This window comes from Dermacentor silvarum, chromosome 8 (assembly GCF_013339745.2).
Source record: "Dermacentor silvarum isolate Dsil-2018 chromosome 8, BIME_Dsil_1.4, whole genome shotgun sequence".
Classification (NCBI taxonomy): domain Eukaryota; kingdom Metazoa; phylum Arthropoda; class Arachnida; order Ixodida; family Ixodidae; genus Dermacentor; species Dermacentor silvarum.
Window position 1 is genome coordinate 10,354,828 of NC_051161.1, and position 13,761 is coordinate 10,368,588.

Sequence of the window (13,761 nt, forward strand, 5' to 3'; positions counted from 1 at the left end):
GTCCTGGTGCGGGACTCGAACCCGGGACCACCACCTTCCCACCCAATCGTGGCAATTGCTACGATTTGGTGGGTGTCGCATTTTTCCATTTAATAACTCCTCTTTACCTAGCGGGCTTCCGCTGAATTATTACGTCAAACACTTGCCTTTGCTTCCAGTTGTTGACAAAAGCGACTTCGCCCTGCCCCCTGCTAGCCGCCTTGTTTGCTCAGATAGTATAGCGGCTGCCCCGGAAAGGCGGTGGTCCCGGGTTCGATTTCCGGACCAGGACGAATTTTCCTTCAACTGAGGATTTTCTTTCGAGGAACCCGTATGGGTTTCCTTTGTAGCAGTTACTACGATTGGGTGGATGTCTAATTTTTTCATTTAATTACTTCTCTCCACTAAGCGGACTTCCGCTGATTTAGTGCGCCAATTACGTAACTCTGTGACATAGGTATACTCCTGATATAAAACAGTCCAGGTCCGGAAGATTTAAAGACGACATTACTTAAGGGAAAAAATGGCCTATGCTAGCATAACTAAGGGTTATCTAGGCTTAAGAGAGACCGTTGCATTAATCTAGCTTGTAGGTTATAGTGGAAAGTTGCATGAGCAAGAACAGCCATCTACATGAGAGAAACAGGCATCGCAGCACGAGCCTAACAGCTGGCAGGTTTGGCATTGTCATTTCTATATTGTTTTGTAGGGCTTCTGTGGGTCCTAATTATATCAAAAGATGTTTATGTTGTGATGTACAAACCACACCGTGTGTTGCATTTATTGGGTCCGCGTTGCACAAGAGTGTGTTCTAAACCGAACAAAATAAGAAAGACACGAAACATTCATAACGTTGTTGAGTTCTCCATATCGATATGCGTACTGAAAACGCTTTCCTGAGAGCACATATACTCAGACCTGCTGCTCATATATAGATAACTGACACATCTGCCGTGCGCAGGCATAAAAGTAGTACCTGAAGTTGCATAAGGTGCAATGGGCATTCTATTCGACCTGATTTTGTCAATTTACCTTCCCAGTGCGGGTATAAAGTCGTCAGTTGCAATTGGCAGATTAAACATGTATACAAAATACTGTCTTCCATGATTCTCGAACTCTGTACATCACTCTTGCAGTACGAGTAATGTACCACGCGTATTATATCAAGAGCCTATACAGGATGTCCCAGCTAAAAGTAGCCAATGTTTTAAAAACGACGGAGTGTGCTAAGAGGCTCAAACCAACTCAGTGGTGTTGAGGATTGCGTGTCCTAGTCTGCGGTATTTTTTTTTGCAAAGTCAATTAATTAGTATAAGCTAATTGTCTAACTTTTTAAATATTGGCTTCACCAAAAATGGGCCAACACGAAAGTTGTACATCCCATTTAAATATGACCGACTGAAGTGTTTGCAACAAAGTACCATTGACGGAGCTTCTTGTAATTGCCTTTAAAGAAAACCCGCGAAATACAAAAACGACCACGTCATAGCGCCACTATTTCAGCGCTCCCCCAGACGATCGATCAAGAAATGAAATCCGTATATCTGTACAGCAGTTACGGGACGGGCCGCAGTTTCAGGTGGCCGCAAGGTACACGCGAGCAACTCTCGCTAGTGAGATAAGCGGCGCGATCTTGTACACGTTCCAAAATGGAACGGAGGCGGTCCGTTCCATCGAGCCGCACACGATTGGTCAATTTGAACCGTGAGCCACACACAATTGGTCAATTTGAACCGTGGCGATCAAATTGACCAATCGTGTGTGGCTCGATGGAACGGACCGCCTCCGTTCCATTTTGGAACGCGTACACGATCGCACCCATGATCGCGAACGAAAAAAAGAACACGACAATTGCATTTTCGTTCCCGATTAAACAGTTCTGCGTTCAACATTTACTCTAGCCTTGAGCTTCTTTTCTTTTCTTTTTTCATGCCTTTTGTGTTCAGGCTTCATTCCACAAGTGGAGCGCATGATATGTTTATGCCACGTCACATCGAAGCTTCACACACCTTCATCACCGCCGCTCGCTCTGTGCGCCCGATCGCGACAGGCCACGCGAGTGAGTCTCGAAAAAGGCATGCAAACAATGTCCTTTAGTGATCGGTTGCCTGGGGGTGCTGAAATCGTGGCGTAATCACGTGGTTGTTTTTGTATTTCGCGGGCTTTCCTTAAAGGCAATTACAAGAAGCTCCATCAATGGTACTTAGTTGAAAACACTTCAGTTTGCCATATTTAAATGTGATCTACAACTTTCGTATTGGCACTTCCTTGGTGAAGCTAATATTTCGAAAGTTAGGCAATTAGTATATGCTAATTAACTGACTTTGCAAAACGAAAAAAATACCGCATACTAGGACACGCGAGCCTCAACACCACAGAGTTGGTTTGAGCCACATAGCACACTCCGTCGTTTTTAAAACATTGACTACTTTTAGCTGGGACACCCTGTATAATGTATGCACGTGACTGGCTTCCTATTTAACCCGCCGTGGTTGCTTAGTGGCTATGGTGCTGTGCTGCTAAGTACGAGGTCGCGGGATCCAAGCCCGGCCACGGCGGCCGCATTTTGATGGGGGCAAAATGAGAAAACACCCGTGTACTTAGATTTACGTGCACGTTCAAGAACCCCAGGTGGTCCAACTTATTCCGGAGTTCCCCACTATGGCGTACTTCACAATCAGATCGTGGTTTTGGCACGTAAAACCTCATAATTTAATTTTTTCGACTTTCAGAGTGCATGAAAACGCGATCGTATCGCATTGGGAATTATGGATAGGAATTTGCTGCGTATCTACTGCGCTCGCCGAGCTACGCTACAAACGATCGGTGAGGAAATAGTGACCCCGATGGCAACACCGCAAGCGCTGCTTTGCCTTCGATATGCGATGCCGTGTACCGCAACCATTTCACCAGGGATAATGCGCTACATGTAAACGCTGATGCATCGCATTACTCGTGATGCGTTAGGAAATGTGATGTGCTACTATAGCATTCTGTCGCATTCATGTAATCGCTGCTTATGACTATACTCTGTTTCAGTAGTTCCGTGCAGCACTGTGGAAAATGCATGCCTCTTCGACCAATCAGGAGCGCGAACACATCTTAAATGCGTCGTTCCGCGCCCTGTCGTCTGCAAGCGGCGAGCACTGCAGCGCGGAAACATCTCCGAAGACTGTTTCCATTACCAATCTCTCTCGACGTGGTGCAACGCTACGTTATTCGTATTTGTCGTCTCATCGCATCCAAGTGAAATTATGGAGAAACAAGGAATAAAATATATTTCATACTCTCTGCCGATCCCAGCATAGTGCAGGATGTAGAAGTGTTAGGAAGGATAAAGTGCTGTGACCATACGTTAGTGAGGTGTAAGATTTCTCTCAATTTGAAGAGAGAAAAAATAAAATTAGTCAAGAAGAAACAGGCCAACCTAGACGCAGTAAGGGTAAAAGCAGACTAATTCAGGCTGGTGCTCGCAAACATATATGCAGCTTTAGAACAAGAAAATGAAGACAACATAGAGGTAATAAATGAAACCGCAACTATAGGCTGATCTCAGAGGCAGCAATTGAAGTGGGAGGTAAGGCACCAAGGCAACCAGTAGGTAAGGCACCAAGGCAACCAGTAGGTAAGCTATCCCAAGTAACACAGGATCTAATAAAGAAATGGCAAAGTATGAAAATGTCAAACTCAAGAGATCAGATAGAATTCGATGAAATGTTGAAACTAATCAACAAGATGAAAGTAAGGGATATCCGGAGTTATAACGTGGAAAAGAATGAGGAAGCAGTAAAATATGGACGCAGCATGAAATCAGTGAGAAGAAAACTTGGCATAGGACAAGGCAAAATGTACGTACTGAAAGATAATCAGGGTAATATCATCAGCAATTTCTATGACATAGTAAAAGCAGGGCAAGAATTCTATATATACTGACCTGTACAGTTCCCAGAGCAGCCAAGCTACTTTCATTCGAAGGATTGATGAACAGGATACAGAGGCTCCTTCTACAACTAGCGATGAAATTAGAAGGACCTTGCAAGACATGACGAGGGGAAAAGCTGCTGGAGAAGATAGAATAATAGTCGATTAATTCAAATATAGAAGAGATATCATGCTTGAAAAGCTTGCGGCTCTTTATACGCAATGCCTCACGATTTCGAGTGTACCAGAAAGCTGGAAGAACGCCAACATTATACTCATCCATAAGAAGAAAGACGTTAAAGAATTGAAGAATTATAGACGCATTAGCTTGCATAAAGTATTCACCAAGATAATTTCCAATAGAATCAGGGCAACACTTGACTTCAGTCAACCAAGAGAACAGGATGGCTCCAGGAAGGGATATTCCTGAAGCCATTTATATAGCAACACCTGGCGCACCAGCTCGGCAGCATAAGTCCCCTTTCACCCGCTCTGCTCCGTCGAGGTGCGCAAGTGGGGTGTCGTCGCAGCCAATGGGAATTTAGGTTCCATTTCGCTTCTACAGGCAACGGCTTTTTCGCTCAATGAGCCTATTGATGCTTTCGCATCAAAAACACCCGGTAGATTGCAATATGCTCATTGGATCTGCGTATTTCTTTCACTGCAAGTAAGTTTTCTGTATGTGGAGGTTCGATTTATGATGCCTTCCTGTTGTAAAAACTGGGCGCCAGAGGGTGAACGATGTCACTGCGTTCGCCCCCTGGCGTCCAATTTTTTGAAATTCTGCTTATGACGACATGCTGTATATTATCCGTAAGTGAGAACTTGCAAAGTGTCATTCTTGTCGCCTTGGCCGTTTCTCTTAAAGGGGCCCTCGAACGATTTTGAGGAGTGTGTACAATCATTACACACTTGTGTACAATCGTTACAGTCGTTAGGGTAGGTCCTCCTGAGCAATAACGCATTCAAGCGCTCCGCGTAAAGGGTACAATTTATTATAAGATTTTAAACGTGCATCAATCGCTACCGATCGCAGCAGCACCGCTCCCTTAAGTTTTCAGCCGCCCCGTCCTCTATTACGTATCGGGGGCGCGTGACATGAATCGGGCGAGTTATCCGGTTTGCTACCCACGTTACGTCATCGGGAATGCTTGAAACATGATGCTGCAATAAGTTTACCTTTAATAGCATGCGTATGCATAGTAATTTGTGTACCCTTAGAAATAAGTACGCAAATGTAATAAATCTAGACGTTTCTTCAAACGAATAGCCCACTTCTGCCTGATAATGCGGATCGTCTGCTACAGCTCTGGCAACGTGGCAGCCGGTGGGACACAGGTTATCAGATGAAAATAGGAGCAGCGATGTCTTCTTTGGCGGAGGGAACATGAATGGTATACGAGCACTATATTACGCTCGTCTTGCATTGCAGGTGTGTGCAGGGAGTAAACTGCAGCGAGTGAGTGGGTGAGTAAAAACTTTATTGAAAATTGGAGGACTGTCACGGAGCGGCATAGTTTCGAGTCAGAGAGACGCTGATTAACGGGCGTCAAAGACGTCGCGGTCCCACGGTGCGGCATATAGTTTCGAGATAGCGACACGCCGATTTACGGACCCAAGTGTGTGCGTGTGCGTCCGTGTGGTGCAGTGCGGGGACACGACCTTGGACATCGAGGGGCTAATCTACCGTTCCCTCGCCCCTGAATAAAAGGGGCGCGGCCAGGACTTTTGGGAGGAGTCATGAAATAATTAGAACTCTGCATACCTGCAGTTCCCCGACATAGGGAACTAGGGAAAGGAGAGGCTATTTAAGCACAGGTTTTAGGCCCTGTTATAATAAGTCTAGAAGCTGAGCCTGTAATCTGCTGAGAAGCAGTCAAGGAGCTAGTTGTGTCCAGTACCGCCTGGGCTGCCTAGCCGCGTCGGAACTCCTACTAGTTGACGTACGAGACGACAAACCAACGTCTGCAACGAATCTCCCGGTATTTCGCCTCAAATTAGCTCAACCTGCTTGAGGGAAGCCGTTAGATCTAGATTCCCGGGAAACCCAGCCCAGCAATCGCATCCACCTCAACAAGATCGGCTCGCCAGCATTCTCCGGGAAAGCTTTGCGCGTAGACTTTACGGTTTACAGAAAGCTTGCTGCTGCTGCCCGGCCACGCGTATGATATCGTTTGTTTTTCTTTTGAAATTTGTTTTAGTGAACTACTGTTAAGTGTATTCTTATATATTTGATCATTCGCGCCGTTTCATATGTAAATGCATTGTTAATTGCTCGTCACAGTTCTTTGTCGTCATCATTGAGCTATATGAAGTTCAGGTGTGTTAGTTTGCCTTGTGTCTTTTTTATTATTTTATTTTGTTAATTTGTGTATATTTATCAGTCGATAACTATCTTGTTTTTTTTTTTTGTTTACTCCAGACTCCGACTCTTTCACTGTGTTCGTTTGAGTACGAAGCAACCAACCGGCTTGTATACCACGTCGATCGACTTCGCGCCGACGGCGAACGGGTGACAGCCGGGACAAGGACGCTTAAGCTTCGCCTTTAAGAGTAGAACGCGATAGCGTTATCGGGACCCTTTCGCATCGCATCGTTCGCATACGCCTAGGAGGCTTCATTCACTGCAACACCGAACGTGGGAAAGCCAGCTTACAAAGACCAAGCTTACACCCATCCCCTTAAAGTCGGCTTCACTTTTAAACAGAAATGCATTGCTGGAATAACGTTTTTTCAGGGGCAGTATAAGTGGTTTTATATTAAAATGTGAAGGCCCTAGCACCTTTCTTTATTATTTTATTGTTTTCTATTGCCCCGACGCGCGCGCGTGTCCAAAACGAATTAGCAGGCGAAGTTGTGTTGGTTGGGGATGATTTTCTCCGCCACCAGCCGACATCACACGCCCACGCCGGTTGCCGACGCCGGAGTTTCTGCGACACGGGGCCCTCAGCGCTATGCGTTAAAAAGCGCTGTTCCTGCAAAATTACTGCACTAGTCCGCTCGCACGCCCGAGAGCTGCAAACGAGGAGAGCAGACGACACGCCAGCGGCGCTCCGGCTTCCCATAGTGCCTAGCGCCCGCGACAGAGGGCGTGTGTCAATTTCTGAAAAGTGCATTCAATTTGCTGCATCAGTTCTTCTCTCTACCCCTCCACCGCCCCTTCCACACACACAAACAGAATAAAAACGCTTTTTTTATTTTATTTTTAAAATTTTGTTCGCCGGCTTCATCGTTGATGCCGGTGACTGCTGCAAAAAAAAAAAAAAAAAAACATTTTTTATACTGGTATTCCAGTGACGGAGTATGCAGGTGCAGCAAACAAGGCCAGCCGTTTCGTTGTGATGTTTGATAGAAGGGCTCCGGATGCGTCTACTCTAGTGCAGCGCGCAAGGAAAATAAGCATAAATGAAAAAAAAAAGAATCCTCATACACGTGGCGATGCTTTTTTAATAAGGGAAAAACATCAGTGCATCCTTGCGGTGAGGATATAGGGTAACAATATGTGACGGTTGTTTCGCGAGCAAAAGCACCTGGCTCGTGCCGAACCAGCGACCGACAAAAACAGTCTCTCCAGAGTTCAAATTAGAACGTTCCGCCGGGACGTATTGTGGAACGGTTGCTACCTTGTCACACGATGCCGTTAGCCAAAGATGTAGAAGAAAACGACAAGAAAATGCGCAGACTCCCGGAGAAACTTCCCGTAAGGAGGTGAACGGACCTTCCAGTGCTGAGGTCCGCAGGGAGTCGGTGCTTTCAGTAAAGCAATCGTGGCACTGGCTGCGAAGCAACCTCTGGGTACTACCCCTGACGCACACCCACATATGGCTGTCGGCAGGTCACTCCCTACTGCAGCCCTTCTTCCCGCCCTTGGTGAGTATTATTACGCTTAGTAATAGCACATAATGCAAAGAGAGCAATCGGTCACTCAAAATCATCTGTCCATCTTCGCAGCTAATGCTCACTGATGATGATTGAAACTGTACTGCGAGCAGACGAAGTTGTTTGGTTGCCTTCGTTGCGGGTGGCCTCCTCACTCCAGGTAGCTATGTGAGCTGTCTGCCTGTCCTGTTAACAAGCTGAGGCTGGTCATCAGGGTTCAAGCGGGTGAACTGGGTCTCCCACTGCTGCGGTGTGCGGTGCGGGATAGGGGGGATGTTGGTGTTTTGCTCGCATTCCCTTAACCATGCGGTATAGGATGTTTGGCGTGGGGCAAAATTTGCCGTAGTATTCGAGAAGTGTGGGATAAATGAGACGGTATTTTGTGTCGTGTGGGAAAGTGTTGGTTTGAATTTGTCTGTACGTCATCGCGTCCTCTTTCGAGAGCTTCGGATGTGGCGGGGTATACAGTATTTATTCGAATCTAAGCCGACCACGATTCTAAGTCATCACCAAAAAAATTGAAAAGCCAGAAAAAAACAGAGGTTCTAGAATAATCCCTGGTGCCCGCGTGTCTTCAAGAAAGTAACGGACAATTCGCGTCGCTCATACAATCAGATTACATAAGCGCCGGTGACAACAGACAACGGATAGAAACATCGATAACGTTCGAGAAACTTCCGATACATGCAGGCGCGTCCTGCGCCGAGCGATACAGTTTAACAATTGTTAGCCGGTCCGCCTGTCACCCAGCGAATCGGAACTGTTGCTGTACAGGCCCTCGAAACAGGGCATGAGGAATTTGACGCCGATCGATCAAATCCCAATAAAATTACATACGACCGACGACCGATCCCCCGAGTGGACACTATAAGAATCCTGGTGCTGCTAATTGAGGCTAAAGGCGGTAACGCGCAAACGGTCATGAAACTCACGTCCAAAACGGAGAACATGCTCCGGCTCATCCTCAGGGTGACCAACCGCAGGGGAGGGCTCAGCGAGAGCAATCTCATCAGACTTTACCACGCCTTCCTCATGAGTCACGTAAATTACGTAGCCACGGCACCAAAATGGACCAAGAGAGACGCGGCCAAGATAGAGACACTGATGCGCAAGAGCATCAAAAGGGTGCTAGGTCTTCCGATCACTACAAGCACAAAGCGGCTCGATCGGTTAGGGGTCCACAACTCGCTAGCAGAAATCATCGAAGCACAGACCAAGGCACCGGTCGTGCGACTGTCGACCACCAGGGCCGGCAGACGGATTCTAGAAGAAGCAGGCATAAATGCAGAGGCAGAGTGCAACGCACGCAAAGTCGCGCTCAGCGCGGTGGTCAGGGGCACTTTCAAGGTAGAACCGCTTCCGAGTAACGTTCACCCGCAATTCAACGAGGGGCGCCGAAAGGCGAGGGCCCGAGCACTACTGAAATCGACCGCCAACTGCCCGGGACTGGCGGCATTTGTAGACGCGGCCCAGTATGGGCGCAGCGACCGGTACGCGGCCGTCTCGATAAGCTGGGATGGGACGATCATTAACGCGGCATCGGTCAAGGGGGTAACGTCCGAAGTGGCCGAACAGGTGGCAATAGCCATGGCATTGAGGGACCCCGAACGTCCTTACGTGTACACAGATTCGCGATCGGCGGCCAGAGCATTCGCCTCGGGCTCCATATCGTGGGAAGCGGCGGCCGTCCTCGGCAACGAGGGAGCCGCGGGTCATCACATCGTCAAATGGTTTCCGGCCCACATGGGAGCCGCCGTGCACTCCGACTTTCCCAACGCCAACGAGCTGGCGCACGACCGCGCGCGAGGACTCACGCACCGCGGCGATCGTGGCGAGCGAAGTGGCGGGAAGGGAGGGGAGCACCGAGACCCGCTACTCACCTTCAACGAAATAACAACGCACTATCAGCTGTCCAGGAGGGCCTTCCCGCTCCCCCACGCTAAACTCTACAGACCACAGTCATCGATGTTCAGAATGCTTCAGACAGGGTCATTCCCCTCGAGAGGCAGACTGAGCCTTTATTAACCAGAGGTAGAGCCGTAATGTCCGGATTGTGGTGAATCATACTGCTCGCTAGTGCTCATGCTCTGGCAATGCTCCGCGTTAAGCGGCACCATGTTCAGTAAAGAAGAAGACTGGGAGGACGCCCTGCGAAGCGACGACCACCAGATCCAGCTCCGGGCCGTCCAGAGGGCTTACGAAAGGGCGCAGGCTCACGGGCTTCCCGTACCAACGTGGGTGCGGCCCGCGACCCCTGCCGACCACTAAACCAAGAGTGGGTGGGGAGGGGTTCCTCACGACTCAATAAAGTTATTTCCTCCTCCATGTTAGCCGGTGAAAAGCAGTCACCGGTGAAAGGTAAACAAGTACACGTGTCAATACCCTCCCCTTCAAAAAACATCGTCCCTATGCTACAAACACGAAAGTGAAAACAAAACCACGCGTAATAAAGAAAGTCACAGGCCTGCGCGGCACGCGCAGCATAGTCACAGTGTAAGCTGGTGGAGCGGCTCAAGAGTAGCTCCAATTTGGACATCACGCACAACAGGATCTTCGCGGCAGTCTTCGCCTCGTTTTGACGAGAACGATCTGAACTGTCCGCCCGGCGTCGACGACGAGATGCGGCTTGTAATGCTCTCTGTACAGCAGTCTTCTGAGCCCGATCAAGCCTTACAACTGCAACTACATGTCGGGCACGCTGCGTTTGCAGGCATCTTAACTTGATGGCGCCACCATGCTGGCGGAGGCTGGGGATCACGTCTTTTTTTTTTTTTTTGCGCGCCTCGTCTCAATGGCATCTCGTCGTCTGCGCCTGTGCACGATGCGTTTGCAGGCGCCTTAACTAGATGGCACCACCATACTGGCGGAGGCTCGGGTCGTCTGCGCCGGCTTTAAATGGCATTTTCCCGGCGCCCGATAGCAAGCGCTTGCGTGGTTCAGTGGTAGAGTATCCGGCTCCCACGCAGGGGACGCAGGTTCGATCCTGGCAGCGATGGGGTACTTTTTTTCGCATTTCCGGCGATAGCGGTTACGGCGGCGGACGCCGTCGGCGGAGGAGGCGGCGGCGGAACACCATCGCGAACCGAAACGGCTATTGGAATGAGCCCATAACTGCTTACGCTGTAATATTGTCCTCTACTGTAAGCCGACTAAAAAAAGCACTAACCTTAATTTTGACATCTCAAACGATGTTTGTTTCGAAGACGTGGGAATAGCAGCGAATCTACTGCAGCCTTGCTGAATGCAACCCGTCACTCATCACCGTCACTCATGTCGCGATCACTGAAGGCGTATTCTGTAAGTGTCCACCTACTGGACATGTTCATTTCCTCTGCTGGTGAAGTGCTGATTAGCTGGGGGCGCCTGTCTCTTGAGACTTACCCCAGCCCAACCAATCAGAACTTCAGCAGCAGACGAAAGCGACATGTCCACTACACAGACATTCCCGCTCTTTGCGCACATGGTTGATTTCACAAAGAAAAGAAAGCACCGTCTATGTGAGAAGTTTCGATATCTGGCAAAGACAATCAGCGAAAAAAAAATGCGCGGAGCGCGCTAGATGAGAGCTTCTTTCTCCCGTCTGCCCAACCATCTTGCGCATTCGTGTGCGAGAGGGACACCTGGGGACTGTTGTTTCTTGCTATCTTCACGTTGTTCTTTCTTGCTATGCCTCACGATTTTAAATGTAACAGATAGCTGGAAGAACGCCAACATTATACTAATCCATAAGCAAGGAGACGTTGAAGAATTATAGACGAATTATCTTGCTTTTAGTATTGTACAAAATATTCACCAAGATCATTTCCAATAGAATCAGGGCAATACTTGACTTCAGCTAACCAAGAGAACAGGCTATCTTCAGCAAGGGTTATTCTACGATGGATCATATCCATGTCATCAATCAGGTGATTGAGAAATCTGCGGATTACTATCAACCTCTCTAAATGGCATCCATAGACTATGAAAAGGCATTTGATTCAGTACAGACGCCAGCAGTCACAGAGGCATTGCGTAACCAAGGAGTACAGGAGGCATACGTGATTATCTTGGCAAATATCTACAAGAATTCCACAGCTACCTTGGTTCTCCACAAGAAAAGTAGAAAGTTACCTATCAAGAAAGGGGTCATGCAAGGAGACACAATCTCTCCAATGCTATTCACACAACGGGGAATATGATAATGTCGTCTGATAATGATATGATAATATGATAATGATAATATGATATGATAATATGATGATAATGTCGTCTTCGGTTTGCAGACGACATTATCCTATTTCACAACAATTAGGACGAATTACAACAAATGTTTGAGGACCTTAACCTAGAAAGTGTAAGAGTGGGGTTGAAGATTATTATGCAGAAGGCAAAGATAATATTCAATAGCCTGGCAAGTGAACAAGAATTCAGGATCGCCAGTCAGCCTCTAGAGTCTACAAAGGAGTACGTTTATCTAGGTCAATTACTCACAGGGGACCCTGACTGGGAGCTTACCACTGTCGTTGAAAAGGAAAGTGTACAATTATTGCATTCTACCGGTACTAACATCTGGGGCAGAAACTCGGAGGTGAGCAAAGAAGTTTGAGAACAAGTTTAAGACCTCACAAAGAGCGCTGGAACAAGTGGTTTACCCCCAACCAAAGTTCGAGGGTTGAACTCGCCCAAAGGACGTAGGTTCTAATGCCATAATTAAGTGTGCCTAATTACCTACGCCTTAGGTAACACCAAAAGTCGTGGGTTCGAGCCCCACGAAGGGTCGTGGATACGAGTGCTTTAATTAACTTTGTCCTAATTAAGGTACACTCTTAGAAAAAAGTTAGTAAAAGTAACCGCAAGAAAATAGGTAGTAACTGCAGTGGTTACTACCTTTTTTGGACTTTTAGTAACTTTTTGATACCTGTTTACTACCTAATACAAAACTGTTGTTAGTACATAGCGTGTCAGTAACATGAAACATCCCAAAATATCACTTTTTAGTGGAATCTGACGAAGAAAATATTTATCCCCTTCAGTCACGGCGTACACATTTGTGTACGCGACTTATTTTCGCAATTTCTCTGCAGTGGTGTCAAGGAATAGATCGCGAACATTAAGCTTATAGTAACTTGAAAATTCCGCTTACCCTAACGCACCTCCATTTTATTTCTGAGTGCAATGTGTCACTATAGACGACCGCTTTGGTGAAGGCACGACCGTGTTTGACGGGCTGTTCGACGTGAAGCGGTTTGGTAGCAGCTGTGAAATAACTTTTTTTCCTTTCTAGTAATGCTTGCAGCGAATAATTAAATTGTGTATGTAATTCGAGCGGTTTACTAAATTTATTTTATGAAGAAACGTAGTATGACTGACTGATCACTAAGCAGATATTCGATAACTCTATAATTATAATGAGTCATCATAATATGCACAAGGAGTCCTTCCACTACCTAGATTTGCTTTCAATGGAGCATGCAGTACCTTGTCATAAATATTTGTAAATTTCATACATTTATCGAAAGTCTATCATAATTCGTGACTGAAGGGGTTATTTGATGAAGTACAGAACCATACTTTGTTTCTTCAAATTAACCAACCGCAGTGTCCAGCACTCTTTCTGCTGTTGTGAAGGCAGAGGAGCAAAAGGTAATGAAATACAGGGCAAGTGCAACACGTTTTAATACACGCAAGTGCTAAAACAATTATGGGGTTTTACGTGCCAGAACCATCAACTGATTTGCATGTCGTAGTGGAGGACTCCGGATTAATTTGGACCACCTGGGGTCCTTTAACGTGCACCTACAACTAAGTACACGGGTGTTTTCTGCATTTTGGCCCCATCTAAATGCGGCCGCCGTGGCCACGCAAGTGTTTTTCCCTGGGGAGTAGGTTCATGTTGGTTGTTATTGCGAAATTTGCTGTCCTTGCGATTTTTTCTTCTTTTTTTAATGGACAGATGCAGTGAGATGCTGGACAATATTCTGGGCTCGATGCTTCCAGCCACTG

At 47.2% G+C, this 13,761-nt stretch overlaps 1 protein-coding gene across 3 annotated transcripts in view; it reads left to right on the forward strand.

Annotated features, from left to right (window-relative positions):
• Positions 1–7,386: 7,386 nt before the first annotated feature.
• Positions 7,387–13,761, forward strand: part of LOC119460614 (MFS-type transporter SLC18B1-like) — an 83,467-nt gene continuing 77,092 nt past the window's right edge. For 2 of the 3 annotated variants that reach the window (XM_049673107.1, XM_037721636.2), the window contains exon 1: positions 7,387–7,770. The gene's annotated coding sequence lies outside the window, so the exon portion shown is untranslated. The remainder of the gene's footprint in view (positions 7,771–13,761) is intronic. The other variant, XM_049673108.1, reaches the window with a different exon arrangement.